We start from the raw sequence: 13904 nt of genomic DNA on the forward strand, positions 1-13904 counted from the left end.
GAGGAGTCTAATGGATACCGGACCGGTAGCGGCTCATTGCCGTTCTGCAAATCGGCTTGAATAGAATGTTCTGGCAGCTTTGTGCCCCTCGTCACAGTCCTTTGAAACGGACTCTGCTGCGCTGTGGTTTAAGTAGGACTCTCCTCACGCATCAGTGGATACGTTACCTGCGGTCTGCACAGCCTCGCAAAATGCTGCCGAACCCTCAAGCAAAGAGCCTCCTGTGGAGGGCCGACCTGAGGCCTAACATGTGGCTTATGGATTGGGGCAAAGAAGGACACGGACACAGGTTAGGAGATTGGCTTTTATGTCTTGAAATGCCTTATTCGCTGACGCCGTCCATTCCCACTTGTGGTCCAGCCGCGTGAGGGCTCTTAAGGGCTCTGCGAGAGCTGCCAGGTTCGGGATGAACCGGCCACAGTAGGTGGCCATACCCAGGAAGCTGCGCACTTCTGTGGGGTTTCGCGGAGTGCTGGCCGCTTTGATCGCCTCCGCCTCGTGAAGGTGTATCCGAAGAAGTCTATGGATTCTTGATAAAAAGAGCATTTCGACCGACGTAGGGTCAGTCTACTAGCCTTTGGAGGGTCGCCCTCAGGTGTGCATGGTGCTCTTCCAGTGTCGCCGAGTACACCAGGATGTCATCACTGAGGTTGATTACTCCACTCAGCCCGGACAATACCTCACGAATAGCATTTTGAAATACTTCCGCAGCGGAAGACACTCCGAAGCTCAGCCGCCTGTTGCGACGTAGCCCCACATGGGTTGAGAAGGTAGTTATGTATCGACTCGCTGGCTCCAGCTCGAGTTGATGGTATCCCGAGTTGAGGTCCAATTTCGAGAACCACTTAGCCCCATTCAAGTCGGCCACTATGTCGTCCATGGTAGGGGTGATGTGTCTTTCCCGTTTGACGGCCACATTAGGCAATCTCATATCTACGCAGAGCCTGATCGCCCCAGGCTGTTTGGGTTTGGGTGCTACTACCAACGGGGACACCCACGGCGTCGGGCCCGACACTTTTTCTATCACTCCCAGGTCTTCCAATTTCTGGAGCTCCTCTTCCACCTGTGGTCTCAGGTTGAATGGCACTCGCCTGTGCCGGAGGGCCACTGGCCTCACAGATGTGTCGATGTGGAGTTTGAATCTTTTCCCTTTCAATTTCCCAAGGCCTTGGAATAGTGCTGGGAACTCCCGCAAGAGGATGTCTGCATGCGCCTTGTGTACCTGGTTCGCAAAGAACACTAGCCCCAGGTCCTCTGCCGTGTGGCAGCTCAGCAGGGTCCCTTTCCTTCCTTCTGTGATGTGAAACCGTGTTTCCGTCGAGTTTTCGCCGTTCACAACTGTCGTCTGTATGACTCCTCTCAGTGGGAGTGGCTCAGTGCCACCGTATGTATAAATCCTGGCATTGGAAGGTGCAAGGGGAAGCTTGGGAGACATCTTGTCTTACTGGTCTGAGTCCATCACATTTACGGAGGCCCCTGTGTCTATAAGAGCACTTATCTCCGTGCCTTCTAGGAGACTGAGCACATGGGCAGTGGTCTCCTCTTGGTCGACCCTCTGCTGACATATGAGATGATCGAGGTCGTCTCCCTTGGGCTTGACTATCTGGAGGTGGTGGTTCTTGGTCTAGCGACAGCTGCCTTACACGTTGCGTCACGGTTCTGGACCTCTGACCTGCTGGTCTGTACTTTCCTCCTCGGCACACAGCAGCGAAGTGGTTTAGTCGCCCGCATTTCAGACATGTCTTTCCTTTCGCCCCACATCTCGCCGTCGCTGGGTGGTCTTTACCGCAGTATCCGCATTGGTTCCCTCGGGATGCGTTGGCCCGCGGGCGGGCTGCCTGGGGTCTCCTCTGAATGGCGTCAACTTTCTCCTCCTTTATCGGCGTTGTCCTGGTCATCGCTGGTGCAACCACCGGTGTTCGTAGCGCGACCTCCATTTATTCCGCTCTTGCGTCCGAGAGTTCGTGTGACCTTGCAAGTATCAGTATCTCATCTAGCGATATTCCCGGTTGTCGGAGAATAAGCTTCCTCAACAGTTTTGAGCGACACCCCACTATGATTTGATCTCGGATTTTGTCCCTCAGGTTGGTGAACGGGCACGTTTTGGCCAGTCGGCGCAGCCGGGCATAGAACATGTCCATTGACTCGGACTCGTTCTACCACGCCCTCTTGAATTTGAATTTTTCGAAGTCGTTGTTGAGTTGGGGGTCAAAATGGGCGTCCAGTGCAGCAACTGCGGCATCGTAGTCGTGCTCTGGTCCGGTGTTGGGGAGCATTTCAAATAAGTCATAGATCTCAGGACCCCCATACAGGATGAGAAGCGATCTCTTGACCGTCCCGTCGGTCTCTCGGGTGCCCTTGAAGTACAGGTTTAACCTTCCGACCCACGCCTTCCACCTCGGCGCCGCCGTTGCGGGGTCCGCCGCCTCGCTGAATGGGGGGATTGGCGCCGCGCCTGAGTGCATGTGGTTGTGAGGTATTGGTGCCATCGCTCAAGCCTGGTTCTGGCCTGGTGGCGGCGGTGCAACTACCGTGGCTGGCGGGGCGGCCGCCGCGGGTAGATTCTGTCCATCTCCAGCTTGGCCTGCTCCCGGCACGGTATTGGACATGGTTCAGGTTGATCATGGGTCCTTCGGCGCTTGCCTGCGAGGTTCTGGCGCGCTTCACCCTTGTTACACTACTGACGAGCTGCTCCCCTACTATTTGATGGGCAGGTGGGGTAGTGTGCTGGTTGAATCCTCAGTCCACGGTTCACGCTGAGCGCTGGGCTTGGTGAGCTGTGTGGGTGGGGCCAGGAAGGTCTATATGTGCCTTGGACCAGTCAAAGACATCTTGCTCTTGTGCTTGCCAATGCTTGTTGGTCTTGGGACTTGCTGGTGTCTGTATGCACGCAGAGCAGCCACTGCTGTCTGGCTCTTACACTCGCCAGTGCTTCTTGGCGAGGTGGGGGTAGAATGTGTCAGTCCTCTTTCTTTACAGCTGCCTCGTGTGCTTTGCGCGGTGAGAAGCGCTCCCTGGGCCTCGATGCTGCGACGCTCGGCCCTGCTGCACTTCCCGCAGCGTCTCTTCACTGCCCCCTCCTGCGCAGATCACTCCGCCATCCGCCGCAGGCTTTCAACGCTGTGATGACCTCCGCGACACCGGAGAGGGCGCACGTCGCCAGGTAGGCCACAGAGGGGCAGCGCAGGTGGGGCAAATGTATGCAGACTCACCCGCAATGTAGGAGGTGTCAGGCGGCCGCAGAACGGACCCCCGGCGAGTCCCGCCAGCTGAAGGCGCTCCCGGCAGGGAGATGCGTGGGCGGGCCTCACAGCCGGAGTCCGGTGCTGGAATAGATGCGGGTGGGCACCGCTGCCGAGGAGACACGCTGCAGCCCCACAGGCAAGGGGCAGCCAGGCATGCGTGATCGATAACCGGCCTCGTCGCCAATGTGGAGGGCCGACCTGAGGCCTAACACGTGGCTTATGGATTGGGGCCAAAGAAGGACACGGACACAGGTTAGCAGGATAGCCGGAAAGACCCCGAGTGGTCTTCCGCTTTCTTTATTTATACCCCGGTGCGAGCCCGCCCCGGGGGATGCGTGAATGCGTGCTCAGAGTGCTACAATGTATGAGAGAGCCCGGGTGGCTCTCTACACCTCCCACGGGCAGTGGCAAAGTCCACTGCCTCTACAGCAGGACCAGCGGCGTCTTCTTCAGCTGTTGCCCCATCTCGAACATCCTCACAGTCAGCCCTGGCAGTCCCGGATATCCCGAAGAAGAGGCAGAAGGGGGCCGGCAAAACATCAAAGGTGGCAATTCCAGTACCGGCAATGTTCAAACCGCGGAGTTTGGCAGGAAAAGGTGCAGGGAAAGACGCGGTACCTCTTTCGTCTGTAATGGAGCTTGCAGCTACAGGTGGAACAGTCGATACCGGTAAGACAGACGCAGGCACGCTGTTCCCTTCTCCAGTGGCAATGTGCGGGAAGGAAGGTGGGGGGCAGCCTGGAACCCTCATTACACAGAAAGATAATGTACAGGCTCTGAATAACTATGAGATGGCTCCCCCAGGCAATGACTCTGTTTCGAGTTTGGAGATCAAAACAAAGGGGGTTCTGGGAGATGTAGTTCTGCAGGGCCCAACATCGCAGCCACAGATTGTAGTCTCTCATAACGCCTCTCTGCAGACACCTGCACCATCCATAAGCGCTGATGGCGATCCAGATGGGGACAATTTTTTTTCTTTATCAGAAAACACGGGGTTTTCAGTAGAAGACAACGGGTTGGATAAAGACTGGACTGATGACGATGAGGGCAGCAACTTGGGCGATTGGCGTACTAATGAGATATTGAACTCCATCTCTATGACCAATGGCCTTTCTACAATCCGTAAGGCACCTCAAGATTCTACCACAGATGCAGGCTCTCTGGCCTGGTATTATTCGTTTTCTAATCAGTCAGCGCTACAAGCCGTGGATCATGAACAAACTCCTTACCCCTCGATTTCGAATACTGGCTCTCCCCCAACGGAGATTTCATTGGCCGTAATATACCAGACTATTATGGCCCACAGTGAAGAGACGCGCCAAGAGAGCGCCCGGGCACAAGGGGCCTGTCGCAGGGTCCAAAATTCATTGCGCAGGGTCATTAAGACTTGTACAGATATAGCTTCCAGGGTTACGGAGGCAGAAGCAAGGATTTCCACGCTGGATGACGATTTTGTGGCATAAAAAAGCACGGTGGATGAAATTCAGCTGCAGAGGGCGGACATTCAAGCAAAGCTTATTGACATTCAGAACTGGGCTCGGTGGAATAATTTAAGAATACTGGGGGTTCCCGAGGGGGCGGAAGGGTCAGACATTCACAAGTTCGTGGTTGATTTATTTACAGAAGCGTTCCCTGAAGTAAGGGATTGGGACTGGCGTCTGGAGATCCAACGCGCCCATCGTTTCCCTTTTAAATTAAAGCATCGCCCAGGTCAAGCAGAGAATAGGCCTCGCGCTATTATGATATGCATGCAGAACTTTCTAGCAAGATAAAAAATTTATGATTTGGGCATGCCCGATAGACAAAGGTCGGGGAAAAGTTGTCAGTTTTCTGTAAGGCCGGATTTCTGTTCAGCCACGGTAGAACGGAGGTGGCAGCTCCGTCAACTGATTAATCCCTTTCAGTCTAAGGGGGTGCAGGTATTCCTACTTTTCCCATCCAAGCTTAAAATCGTCTACCAGGGTCAGACCAGGTCTTTTGAGTCTGAGATACAGGCCAAAGCCTGTTTGGATACTATGACATAAAACATTTAGCTTAGGGCTTTGGTTACTGTCTGTAGGGCTACTCCTCAGGTTATTAGTAGGGTCATAGCCACTTATTGAGTTGAATAGTAAAATATGTTGGTTTTTTTAGATGCGCTACTAGAGAGATGTGCTCTTGCTGGTTAATTTGGTTGGTGCACGGGTGGCGGCAGCACTTGGGGGGGGCGCTCATACCAGTCTCCTCATCACTGGAACCTCGGTTCCTGCCTAGCGTGGGGGGTGGTAGGGGCAAGGGAGGGGAAGAGCGTGGGCTGAAGGGGGGGTGGAGTGGGGGGGTTGGGGTTGGGGCACATGCAAAAATAAAAAGCTTGAGAAATGTTTTTTTCTATTATGGCAGACATTGCAATGATGTATTAAACCAAAGACAAATTGTAAATTTAATGTTTCTGGTAAAAAAGAAAAAATTTAATGGCGTCAGTTAGGGTAAGCATAGCATCATGGAACGTATGTGGTCTAAACAACGGGAAAAGCGCGCTCTTTTTGCAAGGGTAATCCAGGCATTGCATTTAGAAGTGTTGTGTCTGCAGGAGACTCATGTCCCCTGGAATAGGAGGGAATGTCTTAAAATCCCCGGGTTTGAACTAATAGCATGCTCACAGCAGTCCTCCATGATATGAGGTGTTGCAATTTTAATGAAACGGGGACTGGGCTTTAGTGTAAGATCTAGTCAGGATCCCGGGGGGAGATGGGCAATAGCTCAACTGTTGGTTAATGGTTTACCTCTGACGATTTGCACAGTGTATAGCTCCAACTTGGATGACCCTCCGGTATTAGAGTATCTTAATGTTGAATTAGCCATGTGGCCTCGGCCTATATGCTTTTGCGAGGATTTAAATATTAATTTACCTGCAAGTTTCAATGTTGTAGGGGGGCAGAGTTATGCGCGATGAAAACCTAGAGTATATAGGGCTTTGCAAGGGTTAGTTCAAGAACATCACATGACTGATCTTTGGTTTCACCACTGCAGGAACTTAGATGGTTCTACATATTTCTCAGCTCCCCATAAAAAAATGGTCCGGCTCAACTACTTTTTTGTTTCAAGTCAATTGGCAGAAACCACTACAATTTCTATGTCTCCCAGAGTTATCTCGGATCATAACTTACTGACTATCAACTGCTCTTTCACGAGGTCTGCTAGTGTTTCCAGATCCTGGACGTTTGAAAGGAAGCTGTTGGTGGAACCATCATATTTAGATCATATGAGATCCTGGCTTATTGAATTTTTGAATATTAATAGAGGTTCTGCCCCAAGTAATATAGTCTGGGATTCGTTGAAGGCTGCAGTTCGGGGCGAGACCAAGAGCTTTTCACTCTCGTCAGAAGCAAATTAGGGAAACATTCAAGCTGCGTATGGACGAACTGCGTCATGCAGGTCCAGCTTACAGCCGCGATTACCGGGGGACTTGATATATCTCATTTGCAGTTACAGGTTGCATGCATTAAAGCCTCCCTGCTCGAGTTTCTTGGCCAGGACCTTGCAGCCAAATACTTACAGTTTTGATCTATGATGTTTGAGCATGGTGAAAGATCTGGCAGGGTCCTGGCCAAGCGGCTCCATCAGCGAGGCCTGGCTAATGGCATAGATAAGATCCAGGACGAACACAGAACTATTCAAGATACCCGGAGGGTGTGTTGTCAGTTTTCTCAAACTTTTATCATACTTTGTATACTGAGGAAATCAGGGCAGGCATGATAGAATCAGGGTTTGGTCCTTTTATTGAGGAACTCAGCACTTCAAGAACATCGGTGCAGCAAAATGAGATTCTTGCAGCACCTATTGAGTGGAAGGAGGTAGAGGCAGCTTTAAATTCGTTAGCTAGTGGTAAGGCAGCTGGCCCTGACCTTATCCCACTGGAATTCTATAATGTATTCAGGGCGGAAATTAAGGATGATCTCTTAACAACACTGAGGGATGCACAGCAGGGGAGGATTCCAGATTCTTGGCGGTTTACTACAATTATCTTGCTGCAAAAGAAGGACAAACCGGAGCTGGACCCTGCCTCTTTCCGCCCAATCTCGCATATAAATGCTGATAGTAAGCTTTTTTCGAAAATACTAGCGGCAAGATTGGCGAAAGTAATTACCCCATAGTTTCCATCCGGCAACACAGATTTATTCCGGGAAGAGACACAGCGGGCCATGTGCGTCGGGTTATAGCCCTTCTGGACTGGGCTCAGGCTACGTGTATTCCCCTCGGCGCAATCCTGTTAGATGCCAAAAATACGTTTGACAGGGTTGCGTGGGGCTTCCTGTGGAGGGTTCTTCATTGGAAGGGGTTCTGTCATAGCTTTATTGTAGCATTGCAGTCATTGTATATTGCTCCTCGTGCAACCCTGTCTTTATCTGGCTCACAATCAAGACCGTTTGATATTAGCAGGGGCATCCGTCAGGGGTGTCCTTGTTCGCCTCTTTTATTTGCACTTTACATTGATTTATTTATCAATAAATTGGAACTCTCATTTAATATTCCTACTGTTAAGGTACATCTAGTTGAGTATAAAGTATTGGCGTATGCCGATGACCTTATTGTTCTTACTAGTAACATCCTATCGGCCTTTTTAGACATTAAGGAACAGGCAGATTGTTTTGGTCGTATCTCAGGATACAAACTTAATGTCCAGAAAACGCAGGTAATCCAGTCTTCTACTATGGGTATTTCTGATGCACCAATTGTACAATCCACAACTTACCTGGGCGTCAAAATTACGGCTGCGATAGAGCAGATACCGGAAATGAACATATCACCTATAATAAGTACTGTTAACTCTACTCTGCGCAGGTTAGACAATTTACACCTTTCGCTTTTTGGCAGGAGGAACGTACTCAAAATGCTCATCCTACCAAAATTTCTATATCTTTAGGACTATCCCGCTGGAATTCCCCCAGACTAGTCTTAACAGTGCAGAAAGATGCTGTAACAGGTTTTTGTGGAGTTATCGTCAGTCCAGAAGGGCTGCTAAATGGATGCGTTTACCACTGGAAAGGGGAGGGTGGGCAGTCCCCAGTCTCCTGCTGTACTATTGGGTTGCGTCTTTACAACACTTGGGTCAGCCAATATTTGGTCAGCGATCTTCACTCCCTCCGTCACTTAGTCCGTCTATATTTGAGATTGGGTTAGGGGAGGAGGCCAAGGGGATTCTCTCTTTAATCCTTGAGCCCAGTTACTATAAAAAAAACAAGTTCAAGGTGGTCAAAGCAATGTACTCAATTTCGAGGAAGGTGCGACGGAGGTGGTTAATCCCCAATATCAACCTTTCTACACCTCTAGCTTCTGCTAGGTTGTTGCCCTCTATTTTCCAGGATGCAGTCACAATAAGGTGGAGATCGCATGGCATACTTACTTTGGGGGATTTGGCTTATGAGGGCAATATGGCTTCATTTACCCTCTTGAAAGAGAAGTTTGGTTTGCGCACGCATGAGTTTTTAAAATATTTACAGTTGCGTAGCTACATGTCAAGCCTTTTGTATACTTCTCCGACTGCATTCATGAAAAATGCACTTATGGAACTAATTCTGAGGAAAGCGCGTATAGGGGCCCTCTATCAAAATCTTGTGGCGGGTCTCCCAGATGATCTTTTCTCCCAGTGCACGAAAATAGATCTTAAATTAGGAATAGTTGGTACAGATATTGGTCGGCTTTGGAACTGGCAAATTCAGCTTTACTTTCAGGGAGCCTTCGTTCCCAAAGTTATATGACTTTACTCGATTTGTATTACATCCCCAATAAAATATATAAATGGGGAGGCGGAGGGGCCCAGGGTTGCCTGAGGTGTGCTTTGCCAGCAGCTACTGATGTACATATGTTTTTTTCATGCGCCAAATTGGATCAATTTATTCGTGATGTACAATTCTTTATTAATAATTCTTTAAAAATTTCGGTTGACATTACAGCAGAGCTGGTAATAACGGGTTCTGGGACACAAAGTGCCAGGTCAGTTTGGGAAGCTGCCTTTCTTACTATTGAAATGGCATTACTACGGTTATGTATAACCTCTGAATGGATTAACCCGGTCCCACCCACCTTCCCGAATTGGAGAGCAAGGATCTTAGCTACCTTTAATTTAGAATCAGCGGTATTTTTGAGAAGTGGCAGGAAGAGACGAGAGAGGGGTGGGAAAATATGGGCACCATTTAAGCAGTGGTTGAATAACTAATAGCTTACTCTTTGGCTTTGCTTCTTAGAATCCGCAGGCGCGCGCCAGTATATTGTTTGATATTATGGTTTAAATTTGGTTTGTGGTACGGTGTGCAAAAATGTATTTCACTGCCATGATTGGAAATGTTTCTTTGTTGTAAATGTTGTCAATTTCAAGCTTTTTTTCAATAAAAAAAATTACAAAAATGAAATACAATGTGGAAGCATTGTTCTTGATCTAACTTGTGGAGCTATTAAAGAATATATCTTTAAGTGCAACTACATTGTGTACACGTCACAGCCCACACTATTTCTGTTAGAAGCTCAGAAACCACTAATGACTTGAAATCTGTGGAGAAACAAGTCTCGTTAATAGCTGTTTGGGATGAAATGTTTTCACCAGCTCAAAAAGTAGGTGACCTACTATACAAATCTGGGGCTTGAAGGGACAAATATCTGCAATTGCATCCTTGAGTTAAACAATGGTGAGCTGGAGGTATATGCAACAAAGGCTAGCATATTCTGACAACTAGGTTGTCTATTAGATGTCAGTAAAAATGCTACTCAAACACTTTGGATGAAGGTTTAATAAAAGTTTACATAGCATACGTTATTTGTAAGAACACAAAGTAAGCGTGAGAGGGCCTCGTTCTATAGCATTGATATGACATTTTGGGACACTGATGAGGTTGAATCCATCATCATTCTTTAGCTCACTTCTCAACCCCAGTTCAGACCCAGCCATATGCAAGTCAGTCTTGACACTGTTCCTCATGGGAACAGTCCATCCCGAACTGCCAAGCCAGGTCTTCCATGGACAGGAAACAAACATCCTGGAACCGGTTTTGGGGTAACACCCCTCATCAGCAAGGCTAACTTGAATCCAGTAGCAAAGTGAACAAGGGACCCACGTTCACATGCAGCAACTATGGGGGCCAGGCCACACTGGCACTTTATTTAAGTGAGTTTGGTGTACTGATCCACAAAGGAGCACAGAACAAAATTGGTAAACTAGATGTTAACTCTTCTTGAGAAGGTGAGTCTGCCTGCTGGGCTAATCTCTATAACATCTCTACTTTAGGATTTCTCATACATTTCTAGTGTTTGAATACGTAGGGTTTCTATAGTACCCCTCCAGGGGGCCATTTCCCCTCATAAGAGTAAGTGCATTTATACTAAAGACTTTGAAGAGGATATCTATTTCAGATGTTGCTGCAATTGTTTTTATATTAAGCAAACAGTGCGAGCCTGATATTGGCACCAATCATGCACTATCATGGTCCGAGGTGCAGGCCACTTCCCCATCAGTCTTAAGAAAAGCCTCCAGCACCTCTACCCATAACCCCACTAAAGGCTGTCCCCCCCCGCCTCACCTTTCTTCATCACACAGTTCTGCAGCCTCCGCCCTGGCCCACTGCTCCAAGGACACATGCCAGCAGGTATGCAGGGCTCGTCTCGCGACCACCAGTGCTGAGCGATGTACCGTTTTGCCAGGACCATTGCCAAATCTAAAAACGTGTTGCCCATTTTACACTGCCAAAGGCGGGGATAGACACCCAGCAGACAGACAGCCATGTCTCCTATGTCTCCCCTGACCAGCGTACACTCCACATCAACTATCACCGTCTTTCCAAAACTGCTGGAGCACAGGGCACTCCCACACTATATGCAAGAACCCAGCGGTGTATTTCATGGGGTCAGACTGTTGCATGACAATAATCCTGTGGGAGGGGGTCAATTAGATGGTATGAAGGTAGTTACATTGAGTGAATTTGCACCGAGCATTCCTCAAGACTTTTTGCACCTTCCCCATTGCCATATTCCATTCCAATATTCCATTCCCTATCCTGGAGCCCTCTGCCCGCCAGATTCCCACCACTGAAGTCTACTCAGAAGGTCATCCATGACCATGGCCAAAACAGACTTGTACAACCATGAGATCAGCCGACTCTCCTGGCCACAGGTTTGGATAATGTGCAGCAATTCATCCATCTTGCCCCGGCCCATAACTACCGTTCCAACAGTGCAATAGCTAAGAAACTTGGTGTTTTGAAGGCCACCCTCTATTATCCTGGAGTCCAGTGTGCGCATAGTGCCATCCCTGTAACAATCCCAGACTCTCTCAATACCCACCTCCAGCCACTGTGTCAGGAGGTCGCTGGCTCGTCCGGAGCTGTACCCTTAAGAGGCCCACCTTCTGCCAGCTTTGACTCTGAGATAGACTGAACAGAGGATCAGAATGGCCAGATGAAGTGAAGGGAATTAGGGAGGGTACTGTGGAATGGGAGACCTAGAACTGATTATCTAGTTTGTTATTACCACAGTCTTTATGACTCTTGAATATATACATGAAACAAAACACAATATAGCAATGACTATAGTATTACCTGGAAAGGAGACTCTTGTGGATTAGGTATTCGTTGAATGAACTGTAGGCAATTGGCAATTCACTATTAGCAAGTACATGCTTCGGATCAAGTTACCAATGTTCCTTAAATCAATGTTCATCTTACGTCAACACATCAATCTGTGATTAATATGCTTTCATATGCCCAAGACCATAGTCTGTGATTAAAAAGCCTGCATATGTCTTCTCATGTACCATATCTCCTTTCCTGTTTTTCCCCAAGATGCAATGCTAGTTGCTAAAGTATTTATATTTATAAGCACTATTGAAGCATTCAATAGTACACAAATTCCTGCAGTTCAGTCAAATGGACAACAAGCGCTATCAAAAGGATCAACAAGGCTGGTAGTGTTCACTTTGAATATATTGCCATGTTTGGGAGCCAACAAGAGAAAGTGCAATGCCAAGCACAAGGCTCCAGAGATTGTTGATAGCACTACTGCGCAGAGTGCAATGAGTACGATACAAGGGAGCTTTCTTACCTGCTGGCACCATTGTCAAGAAGGTCGTGTAATCGACTCCTGGGGCGTTTTTTTCGATAGAAGCTGCTGAGACATACTCCAGCTCTATGTTTGTTGAATCCTCAATAATCTGCGTGCAGGTTTCATATCATAGTTACCCCTGACGAAGGACTCGTCCTGAAATGCATTGGGTTGATGACATCATTGCTACTTTCAAATCATTACATGCTGCAGTTACACAAATGTGTAATATTGGGACCACCATGTTTTTAAATAAGGTACTGAAGAATAAAAAAATGGAATAAGTTGGACTAAAATTGATTAAATTGGACCAATATTGCATATGGACCTAAAGGTTGAGCACCTTGGGTGATGGTACACTGCTTGTGCACAAGCTAGTGACAACAGTATCCTAGAGATCATCAGCCATGCCAGTGTGATCACCAGTGAGGATGAGTCCACGTCTCGTTGTCCCTCCATGCCCAAGACAGCCCGGCTCAACCCAGACATGCTTCCACTAGTGCCAGATTGTCCCAGTGCTGCAAAGGAGGTGGCCTTCTCAAGCGCCTCCAGTCTGCCGCGTGTGGCCATATCCTACGAAGGTCCCACCAACTGCGGGTTGCTACGATCTCATCATCTCTTCCTCTGTGGTCTTGGGGGTCTATGCCATGGTGCGCCATTTACACCTGCCCCATGAGTTTCAAACCACTCCCAGACAGATGCAGGGTTATCAAAAATCAGGAGTTTTTGTCCACAATGAGTTTAAATCAAGTGGAGAACAGTAACATTTAGCAGACTCTCGCCGCTCTGAGCACCGCCTACACTTCCATGGACAAGGCCTTACGCCATTGCACATCCATAGTATAATCCGGGTAAATGTATACTGGCATGTTTTCAACTCAAAATCATCCAGCTTCACTGGAGCGTTGCAAGATTAGGTCTCTGGCACAATAGTGCAGGAGGCGTGCCACCACTGCCCGTGGAGGGTCCCCTGGTAGCAAGGGTCGAGCTGGTACTCACTGCACCCTCTCCAAAGAGAAGAATTTAGACAAATCTTGAGGGGGCATCTCTCACTCATGCTTTGTATCAAGGTATCAGATCATGTCCGGCAACCTACCTTTTCCTTCAGCCCCAATATCTGCACATTGTTTCAACATGAGTCCTTCCACATCCTCCGCTTGACGATCTAGGGTGTCTACCTTCTTGGTAATATCACACACCTAGGTCTCAAGTGCTTCCAGTCTCGCCAGGACCACTGCCACAACGGCCTCCATCTCGGGCGCTCTGGAGCTCAGTTTAGGATGATCATCTCTGAGTATTCCATGGTCCACCACCAGTGACTCAATTTTGTGCTCCAAAAAGTCTCTGGACTTGTTAATAGCCTCTAGTATCTGTGTCAAGGTAGTGTCAGCATGCTCCCCACCTGAGGTCCCCTCGAAGCTTCCTGTTGGCCCGTTTGCCGGTTCACCCTACGGTAGGGTGAACTCCAGGGCGGATGTCTCAGCAGGGTAGCAGCCTCCATCAAGCCCAATTCTGAGGCCTCCTCAAATGCCCCAGACCCACTGATGCTGCAGTCTCATCATCATAGCCCCCACATGCACTCAGGGCAGGCAG

Source organism: Lissotriton helveticus, chromosome 2_1 (assembly GCF_964261635.1).
Source record: "Lissotriton helveticus chromosome 2_1, aLisHel1.1, whole genome shotgun sequence".
NCBI classification, from domain to species: Eukaryota; Metazoa; Chordata; class Amphibia; order Caudata; family Salamandridae; genus Lissotriton; species Lissotriton helveticus.